A 17578-nucleotide genomic window follows, 5' to 3' on the forward strand; every position below is an offset into this window, starting at 1 on the left:
TTACCAACCCCAGCTTTAGTTCGTCAACCATTTCCTGTAGAATCCTGTGTCCAATCTGAAAGTGCCTGCCTGAAAATTGAATCTCTTCTCTCTTGGCCCGTCTCAGAATCTTCCACCAGGTTTTGTGTTGTTTTGACAGAATCCTGCTGACACGGTGCATAACACACAACCCCCTCTGCAGAGCTAATCATGTGCATATGGAATCTTTCTGCTGTCCTTCTCCCTGGGCTCATTTTTCAAGCTGCTGTTTCTCCCCATGTGGAAAAGCCACCGGACGGATGGCGGTTAGAAAGGCAGGTTGGTTAATAATTGTTTGTCAGACAAATGGAAATGTCCCGATGCCCGAGGGACTGCGGATCCTAAATGAGAAGTTCAAACAAATGCCAGGGACACAGATGGTCAGACATGTTCACACAAACACACAAACATGGTTATGCCTCGGGATGTCCCCTCTTGAAAATGTCACATCCATCCATCCTGCCGCCTGTTATTTGATTTGCAGAATTACTCGGCGGGGATCAGCAGGTTTCATGTATCTCCTCCAAGTGGTTCTGTGAGAAAAGACTCTGAAGGAACAATAACTGGAGAGGATGAGATCAGAAGAGATTTCAGGAGGAAGCTCAGGGATTCAGGGAATGAAATGGAATGAGATTGTGTATAGTGGGTTTGTGGGTTTGTGGTTTGTGGGTTTGTGGGAGTGTGTCACAAACATGCAAACAATGCGTTTGTGTTAAAATTTGTATCTCTGTGTAAGAAAGTCTTTCTGTATCTATCCAGTGTTTTGACTCTTTGACCTTAAGACACGTCTCTGGGGCATGAGGCAGCTTTGTTAAACCTTTACAACAGAAGCTTCAACATTATTTCAGATGTGTGAGTGTGAACAAGGAGAGAGTTTCTTCCTTCTCTCCCTGAACGTCTGTTCTCTGTCACAGCTTCAACTGCATGTCGGCCTCTGTGTTGACTGGTGTCTTAAGTGGTTCCCAGCTCTTGCACAATGTCAGCTGATTGGCTCCTGCTCCTCTAAATGAATAACGTATCAGCTGCTTTACCTTTCCTCCCTTTTGAAATAAGTCTTCTGCTCCCGTATGAATCAGCTCATCCTCCCTCCCTGAGTCATAGATCCTGAGTGGAGCAGCTCGAGCCCCCCCGCTGAGCAGCAGCCCATCATTCAGTGGATTTCATTTGGCCCTGTCTTCCCTCAGTCCCTCTTGGTCGAGACCCACAGGATTAAAGTGACCATCCGTCATGTGAAACCACGATAACAACCACGACACCTCCATGGCCGCCCTGTCAGGCCGCGGGTCTACAGAGGAGAGGAGGAGGCCATGGAGGCCGACCGGAGCTCAGACCTGCAGCGGTGACTCGGCAGCACACGAACCTCATCCATCTCTCCCTGCTTCTCCGGCTGCGGTCCGAGAGCAGAGATAAGTAGAGAGGCTCCTTGGGTCTGATTCCATCCTCGTAATGGAGGTGGAGGATTTTTGTGTTTGCAAATTAACTTTTCAGAGCCGTGACTCGCTCAATGGTCTAACTACTGGAATCCTGTGTGAGCAGAGTCAGTGGTGTCTATGATTAAAGTTCCTCCGAATAAATCAAGGTAACTGATTCTTCTCTATGATATATCAGGTGATAAAAAATGAGAACTTAATTAAAAGACTTTTGTTTCACAATGAAGAACGGACTCTTATCTCTCTTACATATAATTCAGTTACTCTGAGATGTGGAAACCCCACAGCTTCTAATGAGATGTAGCTTCGCTCTTTAAATATTGATCAGGGAACTTTGTCTCAGGTAATGGAGTCAGTGCCTGCAGAGCTTTGTAATGACTCGTGATGTGAGGACGGGGCGTGAGAAGCAGGAGAGAGAGAGAGGGTCTTTCCTTCTGCTTGGAGCCATGAGACCTCAGGTGTGAGGGAGAGTTACAGGATCCAGGTGAAGATTTAGGACTAGAAGAGTTTGTTTGGGTCAATTTGTCCAAACAAACTCTCCATGCAAGAGTATATCGGCATGAGTGAAACAAGTGGATGACATAAGGAAAGGTGGTGTAGCAGTTAGGGATTTATAGAACTGAAGAAATTATGTAGTTGGTTTTATGTGGTAAACAAAAGGTGCACATCTGCAGGATCAATGCCCTAATTTGTACTTTGTAGGTCTACAGTTGAGATAAATGTCCTCTACAAACACAATTCTCTTCATTTGTCTGTGTTAAAACTGAAACAAGCTGAAGTTTCATCACTGAATTAAACCAGAAGACCTTCAGAAGCTTTATGTGGATGAAAAGGACACAAAAAACTCATCACTTGTTCTCAGGAGAAGAACAAAACAGACTCAACACATGAAAACCAGACTGAACCGACTGACTTCTCCTCCTCGCCTTCATCCTTCTGCTTCTGCTTCCCTTTCATCAGCCCCGTCCTCTTCAGTGTTATCAGACGTGGTCACACTCGGTGGCACTTTAAAGATTCTAATAGTTACAGGAGGAATATTCACAAACGGCTCGAATGAAAAGGCTCCCTCTGAAAAGCTGCAGCGACCTTCGGCTGCACACACTCGGAGCTTTATCACAGAGTTTTTATCACGGGGACCTTGAATGGCTTCATAAACCCTGTGGAGATCTGAACAGGTTTATCTGAGAGAGAGAACAGTAAACATGCGTCCGTGTGATTAGAGGGATTGAAACAGGGGAGGAGAGGGAGGCAGGGATAGAGGGGAGGGAGAGACGGGAGGGGGGGCAGAAAGCTAGAGAGTCACAAAGATGGAATTTAATGAAATGGAAGATTTTATTTGAATTGAATGAATTTTGTTGACTGTGTGTGTGTGTGTGTGTGTGTGTGTGTGTGTGTGTGTGTGTGTGTGTGTGTGTGTCTGTGTGTGTCTGTGTGTGTGTGTGTGTGTGTTGACCCTTGTCGTCCTGTGTTGTGTCGACCAGATGACGCACAGCTGTCTCTCAATCTGGTAATTAATCTACTGGAATCTCACTTTTTAATCCCACAGTGAACGTGTTAATGCCCCCAGCTCACTTTTCATTGGCTGACGGTCCATCCAGCAGCTTGAAACAGCCAATAGGGATCAACCTAGTAAATATACTGATAAGTAAAACCCTCCAGTGGCTTCTTTACATTGGAGAAATGTATATTACAGTGGATATGATAAAGGATCTAGTGCATTCTTGGTATTTGCAGATTTTATTCAACATTTATACTAAATTAACAGATTTTATACAAACAGGAGAACTGGAAAATAATGTTTTTGGGATGAAGCTGAACAAGAAGCATGATTTGCTGGAACCACTTTGTTTTTGCCGTTCTTGGAAAGAGCTGTTATGAGGGAAAATAAAGTTTTGGAAACTTTTCAGGAAAGTACTTCACTTGTTGGACGCTTTGTCATCGTCCAGGCGCGTGAGGTATTTTCCTTGGATCTTGGAATCTTGGAAGATCAAGGCAGCACATTTTCCGATCCGGTTAAAGTCCCAGTCAGGGGCGGAGCCAGTCAGATTAGATATGAAACGTGTAAATCAACCAAAAGAAGAGAAACAGGATTTGGACACTTGTATGTTTTGATCTTAAGATTTGGCGCGTACCAGTTACTGATATGAACAGCAAAGAATAAACAAGTTAAATCAGATTTTAAATAAAATGCGTGTTATTATTATTATCAGGATTTATTCCAGCCGTTATAGAACAAGACACTTCAACATGTGCCAGGATATTATTTAAATATTTTCATAATCGTCTCCTTCTTATTAACTTCGATGAGTGAAGTGGATTCAAAGACTGTGACATGAATATTCTTAACATTAAAGTCTTGAATTAACACGATGTCAGGCTCTTTTCCAACATGCAGTGTGATGTCACTGCCCCCCCCCCCCCCCCCCCCCCCTGGAGCTTCCTCTCAAATCAAATGTAAGTGTGAAGTCAAGAATGAATTATGTCCCATGTGGCTCCTTGTAGATTTCCCCCGTCGTCGGCTGTGGGGAGCGCTATCTCTCCTCGTTCATATTCACGTCTCCGGCTTTGGCTATTCCCCCATCCCCCCCCTGTTTGATGTCCTCTCTGTCTCTGGAGGGGGATGTGGGGCGGGGGGGCGGACGACAGGGGGAGGGAGAGGGTGTGGATTAATGGGGGACAGGTGAGGGAGGTGGAGGCTGATGGGAAGGATACACATGTTTAAGGTAATGGTGAAAGTCAAGGTCAGAGAGTCGGATGACATGAGAGCCGCGGCTAGAAATAGATAAGCTGTGAATGTGCAGATTACCACTGTCACCGCCGGTTATTTAGGTTGATCGTGTGTGTGTGTGTGAGTGTGTGTGTGTGTGTGTGTGTGTGTGTCGATACCTTAACGTTACACAATCACTAAAAACTCTGCGTTAAGGTTGATTGCAAAACCAATTAAATCAATTTACAGAGTATTTTATGCAGATTTGACTTGTTCGACACAGAAACACTGAACCTGACACCTTCTCTCGCCAAACATGGGTCCGTCCCCAGATCCTCTGCTGCCACGGAGGAGGAGGGACGGACATCCAGAAGCTTTGTCTTCACGTCACTTGTCCTCACAGTCTATGATCTGAGATCAGCCGGGTGCTCCAGATCCAAGCCGGGACTGGTGGCGTCTTCCCTGGGGTCTCGACTTGGATCAGTTCCTTCAGGAGGAGCAGGTAGAACTGATCCCAGCGTTTAGATGGAAGTTAATTGTGTCACCTGGTGTGTCACTTCCTGTCGTGTAGTGGGAAAGGCGCTAGTTGCGTTCGATTCCCCCACAGGGTTTCATTAGGTTCTGCTTTCGAGACGAGCAGACACCCCTTTGAGTGCAGCTGTAGCAACACACACACACACACACACACACACACACACACACACACACACACACACACACACAGAGCTACAAGATTGTCACTTAACAACGCGGTGATGACAGCAGCTTCCATGCACCTTTGCACATTCAGACACACACACAAAAATGTTATTTGTGCTGTCAGCCTCGAATACACACACACACACACAAATACACACACACACACACACACACACACACAATGTATTCCCTATGTTATCCCAAGGGTTCCCGGGGAGTTTCCATCACGGTCACACGGAAGGAATTTGCCTCACATCTGTCAGCATATGTGTGTGTGTGTGTGTGTGTTTGTGTGCGTGTGCGTGTGTGTTTGTGTGCGTGTGCGTGTTTGTGTGTACAGTATATTTGTGCGTCTGTGGTTTTAGTCAGCGTCGAGACATCCCACAATTCCCTGATGTCATTTGTCAAGTGCTGGAGGAGCTTAAAATAGGGATGAGTGAGCGCACACACGAACACACTCACACACACACACAACACACACACAGACACACACACACAAACACACACACAGAGTCAAACCATTGCATAAATATAATTAAACAGGCAGATAAAATGTTAACATGTGAAACAAAACAAATCTTGTCAGTTATTTGAACTGTTCCTTCCTTTCTTCCTCCCCCTGTATCCTTCCCTCCTTTCCTGCTGCCTTCTGGCTCTTCCCGTTATCCCTCCTGCATCTCCTCCCTCCTCCCTCTCTTATCCTCCCTTTCATGTTTTTATTCTCGTCTCTTCTGTTCTTCTATTGAAACACCTGACTCGTGAATCTACTTCCCTCCCTGCTGTTCTTATTTCTCTTTCCTTTCTACTTTCTAATTTCTAAGTTCTCTCTCTCTCTCCTCCTGAGCTATTCATTTGCTTCCTTCTGCAGTTTCTTTCCATCCATCCTCCTCGTCTGCTTACAGGTGTGTCCCTCACTTCCTCCTCTCCCTTTTATCCTCTACTCATCCATCCCTTCCTTCCAGCATTCCATCTCTCTCTCTCGTCTTTTCCTCCAGGTTGTCACTCCTTTGTGCCTCCTCGTCTTTCTTCCATCCCTGTGCCTGTTTCATATCTTCTCTTCCTCTGCTCTACTTATTCATTGTGTAGTCCTCTGTTTTTTTCTCTCCTCCCGCTTTCATTCACCTTTTCTCTTTCCCTTCTTATTCCGTTCTTTCATCGTCTTCTTCTCCATGCTTAGTTTTTAATCTCTCCCTTTTACCTCTTTTGCCTTCTCATCCCTTTGTTCTCAACCCTTCTCTCCTTTACTTTGTCTCTCGCTCTATATTCCACTCACCTTCTCCCCTCTCTTCCGAACTCTTAGAGAACGGTCCTACAGTGTGACTGTGTCTGATACAGTAACTACACACAGACACACACACACACACAGTCCTCTGGGTAGCCTTCCTTTGAAGGTGATGTGCTTTGGGGAGTTGTCTGTTCCACTGACAGTTTGACACACACAGAAACAGACACACACAGACACACACACACACAGACACACACACACACACACACATAGACACACAGACACAGACACACACACACACACACAGACACAGACACACACACACACACACACACACACACACACACACACTTTGACAGCCGTATATGCTGCAAAAAAGCAGTTTACCAGCAAAAACACTTCTTTGCTTGTCAGTTTATCAACCCCCCCCCCCCCAGCCTCTGCTTCCTGTCTCACACACAAACACACTTGTGTTGAAGTGAAGCTTCACCGTCACGTTTTCAATTTCCTGAGCTCCGAGTCCACGGTCCTCCCATCACACCAGCCCAAAAATAAATCTAGTGGCAAGAACCCCCCGCTTCATACGGCATCCCTGATAATGATTATAAAACATTTTGTCTGAATATGCTAGAATATGCTCGTTAACATGTTTGCTCATTTGATTGAACGTACGGCTGTAGAAACACAAAGAAGTGCAGTGTCTCTTTAAAGCTGTGCAGACGATGTGTCACCTGACACCAGGATGTAGAAACAACTTGAAACCATGTGAGGTGAGGCCGTTAATCACTGGTACTTAGCCTCTGATGATGTCACTCACTGCACGTTCTCAATTACACTTTTATTGGTTGAGGCCAGCTCTGTTTGTGTGAGTGCACTTGGCCTTTGTGTTGATTTCCTGCTGCACAGCCCAGTGTGTGTTTGCACCGACAGACACAAAGAGGAGCACAGTGTTGTGTTGCTGTGTTTTGTTTTGGTTGCAGCGCTGGGATTAAAAAGAAGGAGATGAAGTGTGTGCTCCCAGGTTTCCCAGTGAGTTATTCATGTGCTGCTGGGAGTCGTGGTTTCGGGGCCGCCGGTTCGAAAACCTTCAGAAGAGCTGAATATATCTGAGCAGTGGGCCGGCAGGTAATCTACCCGGCGACACACTGTTTTCAGGGCATGTGATGCATAAAAGATTTCAACCATATTGGTTTTTTGAAGGATCGGACTGAGAGTCTTAAGCTTTGTCCTCGCACTTGAAATTCCATTCACACAAACCTGGAGATGTTAAGAATACATCAAATAAAAGTGCAAAATTTGTTTTTATAAATAGGAAAAATATATGTTTTTCGATTGTTGAAGGGTTTGATCCCTTAATCGATATCCAGAGCTGGTTCTGAAAGATCCCGACACATTGAGAGTAACATTCATAAGATGTTTCAGCAAAATAATTTGGTTAAGTCATCGAGAACCGTTTTATTCAACTACCAAACTGATCCAGGATATAAAAATACACCAAAAAACAGGACTGGACCAAAGTAAAGAGCTTACATCACCGGGGGTAGTATTTAGAGTTTCCCTTTAATCCACTGTTGTGCCTTTGAATCAGCCCGTGTTCACACACTGTCCCTGGATAACATTTTTAAAACGTGGGAACAGGAGATTAGCATTCGTCACAGTCGTTTCAGCTCCGATGTGGGATTACAGGGTTTCCCTGGCAGGTTCCCTGTTATCTCCCCTCGGTCCCGTTTTCAAACGTCTTGAGAAACAGCTTGAAATGTTCTCTTCCTCTTCTTCCCCCGAGAATCGATCGAGGGAACCCGTCAGAGCAGAACCAGCTAATTTCCCCAAAGTCAAATCCCCTCCACATCTGACCCGAGTCAGACCAAAGCAAACGCTCAGACAGTATCTGGAGGGGCTTAGAAAGATTTCGGCTCTCGCCCTCAGATCTCTGGCAGTCTGCTGTGAGAGTTAATGCCGATTGGTTGGTGATGCGTGGAGACAGAAGGGACGTGGGCTCCTAACTCACTGACTTCGCCTTTAGAATTAGAAAACTCCTGAAATCAATTATTGAACGAAGGGTTGAGGTGTGGAAATATGCATAATAAATTGATGTGTGTTGTCTCTGCAGTGATCAGTCAATAAAAAACTGACCACACACACACACACACTCATATTGTCCTTCAGCGAGTGTGTGTAAGTTAATTCGATTTTCGGTAACGAATTATTGCAATGCTGATTAAACAAATGTCTTTGTAGTAAATTGCTTTTGTTCTGTAAGGAGAGAAAAAACCATTTCAACAGAAGAACTCTGGCAGCAACACAACAACAACACCACAAAGAAACTCTTTGCTGTTGGAGGTTTCAGCCGCAGGTCCAGGGGTCGTGTAATTCACCAGGTTTGGAATTGCAGGCACACACATGGGCAATCAATGAGCGGCAGAGCGAACAACATCTGGTGAAAGGAAAGCAAACGACTGGGAGAGAATGCCAAGGGCGTTAAATCAAAGAAATGGACAGAACAATAATTTGAAAAAAGGGGATGTTGAGACAGGCGGAGGCCAAGGTCGTCTCAAAGTAACATCTCTCTCACAGCTCCTGGATCAGCCACAAGCCGAACTCAGACCTGGACACCAGCCTGCAGAGAGGGCTGCAATCAAAGAAAATCTCTTTTAACTGTTAAACTATTTCAATGAGAATCGGGTGAGTGGGTTCGATGGAACTGACTCTTTCTCTCTCGATCTAAGACTGTGGATTTGTTCAGTGTGATAACCTTTTAGTTTAAACTGCATCAAACAATAGAAGAACAAGAAGGAACCTTACTGATCTCTCTCTCTCTCTCTCTCTCTTGCGATCCTCCTAATTGGCAGCTAAAGGCTATTATCGCTAGCCTGAACTTAGCAAGGTCAAAAAGAGCCAATTAGCTAAGAGTCAAAGTCCAGTTAAAGGGTTTATTAATCAAATTATAAACTAAACGCTGAATACTAAATGATTTCAGAGGCTTCCTGTTACTGTTTTTGAGTGAATGACCTGATTAGCTTCCTGAACGTGGAGCGGTGGATGTCTGGTTGTTGATTGATCAGGTTGAAAAGCACGGAGGCCATTGCTGCTAGGAGTTAAACGCAGTAATCCTTAAGCACATTAAACACGTTGTTTCTCTTTGGAGAACTTTGAAGATGGAATCAAACATTGAAGATGGAATCAAGCTTTGAAGATGAAACGGCCCCGGGTGTTTAGCAGCAGTGAAATCAAGGTTTAAATGGCCGGTCCACTCGAGGTGATATTGCTCAGTGCTGAGGAGATTTATTGATTCAAGATTGGCACATAATACGCTTCCCTCATCGTATTGATTTGTCTCTTCTCTATCCGACTTCTCACTTCCGACGGGAGCTTTGTCCTGTACCTTGTCACCCCCCCCCTGCGTCATTTCCATATTTCCCACCGCTGTCATTTCCTGTCTCACCCGCGCTCGTCCCGTCCTCACCAGTCTGTAAATCCTCACCTGGCGTCGGGGAGGGAGAGAGAGAGCAGGTGTTGAAAGCCAGCTGGCAGAATCATTCTTTCCATTCCTGTCACTCTGGGATTGTCTACTTGAGCTCCCCAGTAGGCACAGACGGCTCAGTGGGGGGCGGAGGTGAAGACGAGGAGGAGGAGGAGATAAGAAATGTGTATACTCTTTTATTTGCACTCATTTGTCTTCCCCGAAGTCAGTAACAGAGTTCACGTGTTGGCTGAATCATAAATAAGTAAGGAGGAGATTTGGTGGGATTGACGGCAGCTCTTTGCTTTTCCAGTTAATGTTCCTCCTTGTTCTGAATGTGTGTCCTGGTGCCAAGTTTCCCACAATGCCGCGGGGCACTGCTCCCTCAGCCTCTAACCGCTGAGATGCTCCGACTTGATGGATCCTCCTGTCTCGGATGTCTGGACCTTCTTCTGTGATGTTATAGGTAAAATGGCAGCTTTGAGAAAATAAGATGTCCAGAAAACGTCTGGAAAGAGGAAGCGTCACGGTGAGAGAGCGGACGAGTGGATGAGGTTTCTAACACGTGACATGAAACTTTGATTTGTGAGGCTTTGTGTATTTCCTCCATTTACAAACATCAATTTGAGATAAGGAAAAGAAAGAAGCAAACCAAACTATTTAATCTTCCTTAAGATGTAATGAACCACTTGTTTCTTTAAGCTTTTTCAATTTGTTCCCCTCGTGCCAGAACACACAGAAGGTTTCAGGCTAACTTCATCACAATTAGCTTCATAATTTCAGCTTTATCAATTAGCGGCTGTGAAATATCTCTGAGAATCTCCGTTAGATCATCACTTTGAGAGGTGAGGATTTAAATCAACAGCTGAGGGAGGACAAACCATCTGCGGCCAAGATGAGGAGCAAGTTAATGAAAATGCATCTGAGACGCCCAGAAAACCAGATGGAGCCTCTTAACGACCTGCCAGAGGGAGAATAAGAAGGTTCAGGGTTTTAACAAATATTAGAAAATCCAGTTTCTCTGTGTTTCACTGTCCAGGTGAGAAACACTCACTCTCATCCGCCCTGTCGCTCTAATCGGAGAGTCTGAGGTATGTGTTTGCTCTGCTCTCTCACTCCAGGAACTAAAACACCAGATCAATGCCATGTGTTTGTTGACCGAGGAATTACGTGGACGGTCATGTGACCTGCGTCTTGCTCTTTCTGCCTCTCTCTCTCTCTCTCTCAGACTCAAAGAGACATATCGTTGTGGAGCTGATTCCAGTTCAGATTTTGGGACCGAGCTGTGTTGAAGTTTCAAGCAGTTGATGGTTAAATAAAAAGTCAGTTTCTGGTTTTCCAGCTCATGATATTTAGATTTGAGACGTTCATTGAGATTGTTTCAGTCATTTTGCATCGAGCAGTGTGAGTTAAGAAGTGCGTTTGTTTTGTTAAAGCCTTTCTACTCAATGGAAACTGAAATGGAAACAAACACAACCTTTATATCAGAGTCGTATTGTGTTTGACCAGTTTTTTCAGAATTGACCAGTATTTATTTGTTATTAATTAAGATTTTGATTGAAAAATGTGGTCAGATTTTTCTAATTAACAAGATAATGAACCTGTTGATTTTGAAATAAAATTAGAGTCAAACTTCTGCTCGTGTTTTCATGAATTTAATAAGTTAAATATCTCGTTAACAAGAAGAAGAAGTAAAAAAAAACTACAGAACTGTGGGAGGATTTTATTGAACCTTTTAAGAACTTAATAAAACTCATTCTTTTCTTTAAACATGAACCGAAGTCATTATAACAAATGACATCATTTGTTGTAATGACTTCATCTGAGTCTGTGCCCCATAACCATTTTTCCCCTTTATCTCCTTCCTCCTCTCCTCTGCTCTCCATCTCTCCATCTCTCTTCACCTCTCCTTCTTCCTCTCCTCCTCTCTCCATCTCTCCATCTCTCTTCACCTCTCCTTCTCCCCCCCTCTCCTCTTCCTCCTCTCCTCTGCTCTCCATCTCTCCATCTCTCTTCACCTCTCCTTCTCCTCTCCCCCCCTCTCCTCTTCCTCCTCTCTTCCGCTCTCCACCTCTCCATCTCTCTTCACCTCTCCTTCTCCTCTCCTCCCCCCCCCTCCTCTTCCTCCTCTCCTCCTCTCTCTACCTCTCCATCTCTCTTCACCTCTCCTTCTTCCTCTCCTCCGCTCTCCACCTCTCCATCTCTCTTCACCTCTCCTTCTTCCTCTCCATCTCTCTCCACCTCTCCATCTCTCTTCACCTCTCCTTCTCCTCTCCTTCCCCCCCTCTCCTCTTCCTCCTCTCATCTGCTCTCCATCTCTCCATCCCTCCATCTCTCTTCACCTCTCCTTCTCCTCTCCTCCTCTCTCCACCTCTCCATCTCTCTTCACCTCTCCTTCTTCCTCTCCTCCGCTCTCCACCTCTCCATCTCTCTTCACCTCTCCTTCTCCCCCCCCCCTCTCCTCTTCCTCCTCTCCTCTCTTTTGATCTCCCGTCGGTTCAGATATTTGCCGCAGAGCTGGAATGCTTTGATAGCGTCAGAAAACGATGATGAAAGTGAAGGTGTAGATAATAACTGGCGTGATGGACGGGTCAGCCTCACTTCAAGCCCCCGTGGGCGTTTCCATTTTGACTTTTCTCTCTCTCTTCCCACAATCCTTTCATCAAGGACGTTCTGTTATCGCTCTTCTTCTATTGTTCTCCTGCTTCACCTTCGCTCACGCCTCGTGTCCGTCTCACTTGGTTCCTCTCCACATTTAATTTGGCACAAGGACTTTGATACGCTCCGTCCTCCACCACACACACACACACACACACACACACACATTCTACACACACACACTTTAACACACTATCTCATCTCCGGCAGAAGGACGTCTTTGACGGCGTCCCTCCTCCTGGTTGTTTATCGATGTTATCCCTCCGCCGTGCGATTTAAAATGTAAAAAGTGCTGAATTGGACATTTCCATTTGTTTTTCTATCGTTTCATCCTCTTATCAGGGACACGTGCACTCGCTCATACACACATGTGTTGTCACTCGTGCACCCCGGCTTGTTTCGGAGGATTAGCTGCTATCTGCTGTGTTTGTCCCGGCGCTCCTCTACACCACCCACCTTCACGCTGCAGGGGCAGATAACTTTATTAGCAATTTTACACCAGGGTAATTGGATCCCGGCTTTTTCACGTTTGCCGTGGACACAAACAGATCTGTTCTGTGTGGATGAGTCAGAGCCACGGGGGGGGGGGGGGGCGTGTTGTTGAAGGGCGCTCGACAACTTCTGAGCACCGGAGGACAAAGTGGAAGTTGATTCATATTTGTTTCTTTTAATTGGCGTATCGGCGGTAATGAAATCACACGGTTCCCTCGGATCAATGAAGCAGTTTGAAGGTGTTTGGCACCAGTTGTGATTATTTCCCAGCCGCCGCCCTTGTGACGTACTTTATGATTTAAAAAGTTTTGTATTGATTGATTTTGCTGCAGTTTGACTCGTCGTCTCTTATCAGGAAGCGGGAGCCAGGCGGGTTTCAAAGCCAACAGCTGTCACCGCTTGTCACTCCCTGTGATAAGAAAACCTTCCCAGCCCTGAATTCATAATCTCCAGGTGCCGGTGGTTTCATATTGTTGCAGCATTTTCACATAACGGGGAAATAACATCTCATGCTTTCTGAAGTGTTGGACACTGAATGGTTTCACTCTTGTTCTTCTGTAGAAGTCTATATATAACCCTAACCCTGAAGGAATAGTTTGTCATTTTGGAAAATACATTAATTCATCTCCTTGCTGAGATTTAATAAGAAGATACCATTTTTATATTTGTACGTAAATACAGTGAGTGATTGATTCAGACAGTTTGTAAAAAGGGGAAAGTGAGTGAGTTGGACAAACAGGACGAGGGACGGACGGTGGATTTAATTAGCTCATGTCAACAAGCAGCCGGTCCATCGGGTCCTGTTTGCTTTGCAGGGAATTCATCAAGTGTTTCTCAAAGTCTTCAGTCCCCGCGTCCCTGAGACAGATCCATCGTCCTCTATGGCTCCAGGCTCCTGAAGTGACTCCACCTCTGCTCGTGAAAAACAGACATTTGCTTCGAGAATGAAGTGAGTAACGACATCATCGCTGTGAAACGATGAGCGACTGGGCGAGATGAAGACTGAGCACGGGGGGTCCCAATGAAGCCGGAGCAGTGAATGAATATTGATGAAGGTGTGGACGGGTGGAGGGAGAGAGTGAGTGATGACGAGGTAGAGAGATGAGACAAGACGATGATGGATGAGGGAGAGGTGATGCCACCAGACACTGATGGAGAGACGAGGAGAAAGAGTGAGAGTCAAGTTCTGGATCATCTCTGGAGAAATACTTTAAATTAACAATCAGAACAATATGTCAAGTCTCATTATTATCTTATGTTGCAGGACCAAACATCTTGAAGATGTCTTACTGGGTCTGAGCACAGAAAGAAGAAGATCTCAGACCTGTACAAGCTGCTTCATGTATTCAGCCTTCAAAGACCCCGAGCCGAGCGCCTCCACTTCCCCGTCGTCTGGTACAAGATGTTCTGCTCGGTGACCCCGTGGTGCAGTGTCCGACTTTTCTTCTGCATAAACAAATTCTCATCTGCAGCTCAGACACTTTTTCACAGTGCAGAGAAGAAAGCAGGAATAAGAATCTGCCTCAAAGCGGCCGAGGTGCTTTTATGTGTTCGTCAATTCCCTCTCGTCTGAATAATTAACTTCAGGCTAAATTTCTATTACGAGCTTATTCTTTATAATCCAGTTAATACGCATTAAGTCAGGTTGTGTTTTATTGGAGCAGAAACGAGGCAGAATCAGTTTTATGGTCGAGTTTCCAATTAACACAATGTTTCACCGCAGGTAGTAAAGTTCTGACCCATTTCTGAACCCACTTATTTGTGTTATTTAATTAGTGTGTGAGGAAACACAAACAGGGCAGTTGTGTGGTGTGAGATCCTCCCACTCAGCTGTGTGACCGCCTGCCTCCACTCTGTGGCAGCCGGTCACTGACCTGAAGCTTCCCCTGAAAACCAAGTAACCAGGAGGCGACTTGGGCTTTTAACCAGAATCACCATCTCCACGTGTGCATAGAGGGAAACTGTACAATAAGGGGGGGGTCCTATAGAAACTGACGAGCTTGAACACAACCACACACACAGGGGTGAACACAATACCATGATAAACCAGTGCACAGAGGTATGAGAGTATGGTTCAGGGGGAATTAACCCATGAGCCCAGTTTGAGTCTTTATTTGGTAACATTCTGGTAAATTGTCATGTTTAGATTTGTTGTGTATTAACTGTGCAGCCAGGGACGAACTAATCACTGGATCACTTTGATACTGAGGGAAACAAACAACTAATCGTTGGTTCTTTGCCAACGATGAAGGGAGCAGCTTCATGGACGTTCTTTTGTGATGATCCTCAGAGTGTACGACACACTGAGTGTCACTGTGAGTTGTGTCTCTGAGGTACGACTCACAAACACGTGGTTTCTGATGCAAATGGCCTCGGTGACCTCTGCCGTGGCCTCCGCTGTGATCGATGCATGTGAATTAGGTTTGGGTGTAATTCGTGGCTCCAGTGGAATCGTCCATCATGGAGCTTCTTCCCATTAGCACTGGTCTGTGTTCGAGGAGCTGCTGCCGACTCCACTGGGAATCCCCCTGGTGGCTTGATGTGGTGCCAGCGGCTGCACAGCTGGTGTGGAGGCTGTCAGGGCCGAGCTGGCATCTGCCCGGGCGGCGCTGCCAGAGGACCGGTCACATCTCCTCCTTGTTTCTGCCACAGAGCACAAGCACTGAACCACGAACACAACAACTCGCCAGGGAAGCCACTCATGCATCTGAAGCTGTGTGCACGTGTCTGCCGTCTCCACCGTGTGATGGTGATTGATTTCAAACATGAAGACGAGTGACTTTGCAGTGAGCAGGTGGAACCCGTCCATCTGGGACGTCCTCACCTCAGGTTGGAGGTGTCTGTCCCCGGCTCAGCGTCAGCAGCTGCCTCCACCTCTGACAGAAACTAGAGTCTGACCATCCGCCTGAATTCCACTCTTCATTCTGATATTTGAGTTGCACTTTGATTTCTGAGGCTTTCACAGAGACCAGCTCTTTGATAGAATCTAAACGTTTGGCCTCAACGTTCCATCAGAACCAGTTCTGACTGGGACAGACGCCTCAGCCCCATCAGAGCAGATCAAACGCAGCAGGAAGGAAGATTAACGGAGAAAAGACGGCACAGCTAGAAGAAGGAGGTGAGGAGGAGAAGGAGGAGGTGAGGAGGAGGAGGAGGTGACGAGGATTGAGGAGCCGCTGAGGAAATCGATGATGGACGGTGGAGGAGGAGCGAGATGGATGACGGAGAAAAGAGAGGAGCGTGAGAGGAATGTTTTAGGGAACTGGGGATGATAAAAGGAAGATGGAGACCTCCCATACCTGAACCTCCATGAAGAGCAGATCTATTTTGTTCTGGTGAGACTCGTGACCTTTGACCTCCAACATTTAATCAATGACTGCAGAGTTCAAGTTGCCGTTTGTGCCAGATTTCATGAATTTACATTTGAATTTAAATTTATTTTTGTGATCTGTGAGTTGACGGTGTCCTCTACCTTTGTCGTCAAGCTGCCGACCTCTTCTACGTTCATCCTCGAGTCTCAAGTGAATGTTTGAACCAGAGATTCCCTCAAGGTGCTGCTGACCTCTCGTCTTCACCGGAGTCAGACGGACGCGGCTAAACACCACGAAAGGTCCCGACATGAAAGGTCACTCCTGACATGTTGCTCTGGTATTCAAATCATCTCTGAGTCAATTTTTACTGAGTTTGTGCGTCTTGATCACCGTGCACGTTGGCGCGGTTGAGCCGAGCAGGGGGGGGGGGGGGGGGGGGGGGGACCTTTCACCTTGGCGTGTCAGGGCTGCAGCCTCTCGGACCGACCAAGCGTTAACACCCCCCCCCCCCCCCCCCCGTCTCCTGCACTTATGTGAGCGTGTGTTTGTTTTTGCAGACAGCAGCACTTTCTCTCTCTCTCTCTCTCTCTCTCTCTCTCTCTCTCTCTCTCTCTCTCTCACAGTCACTCACTCACTCTGTGTTTATATATCCGTCTCTTCACCGTATGGACGTCCCTGCAGTGAGTGGCGCCCCCCTCCTCCCTCCTCCCTCCTCCCTCCTCCTTCAGGGCGTAATGTGCCGGAGCCGGCGAGCAGCTGGTGGCACGCGATGGCGAGCGAGGAGGTGTTTCCTCTCTCCTGCTTCGACCGCCCACGATGTTTCCCAACTGGAAGAGGGCAGTTTCCATTTGGGTATTTCCTCCCAAGGAGTTTATGATTTCATTGATGTGCATCACGATTGTTCAAAACTTTCACAGCCAACTTTATTGAAACTTGATGGACGGCCAAGAAACAACCCACTGGACGTTTTCCCAGAAAAATAATTGGATGAAATCATAATGAGAACAATCATATTTAGGGGCCTGTGTTGATTTGGTGATGATTGAATTCAAAGGGACTGTGGTATGAGCTCCACTGAATGATGTTGGTTTGTTTGTTGGATTGGATGGAACACACACACACACACACACACACACACACACACACACAAACACACAAACAGCAGGATTCCCCTGAGGTGTCTTTAGTCATGCAGATGTCCACCGTGTGTGTAGCCCTGCTATCACGCAACCCTGTGTATGCTGAGCATGTGTGTGTGTGTGTGTCTGTGTGTAGATGCAGTAAAACCCTGTGAAAACTGCTGACTCTAGTGTTTCTTTGTTAAAGTCACCATGTGTGTGTTAGTGTGTCTTTGTCTGGTTCTGACACGACAACACCTCTGACGCTCATTCACAACCTCGCACACTCTTTTACGTCATTGTGTTTCCTACAGTTAAAGGTCCAGTGTGTTGCATTCGGATGGCTACTTCCATAGAGTTGACAGTAGGCCACCATATCGTCCATCTTTGAATAGCAGCTTTAACATCTGTGATGTTAAAACTATGAACGCTGCAGATTTAGTTGATTTGCCCATTCTTC

This window comes from Platichthys flesus, chromosome 24, assembly GCF_949316205.1.
Source record: "Platichthys flesus chromosome 24, fPlaFle2.1, whole genome shotgun sequence".
NCBI lineage: Eukaryota > Metazoa > Chordata > Actinopteri > Pleuronectiformes > Pleuronectidae > Platichthys > Platichthys flesus.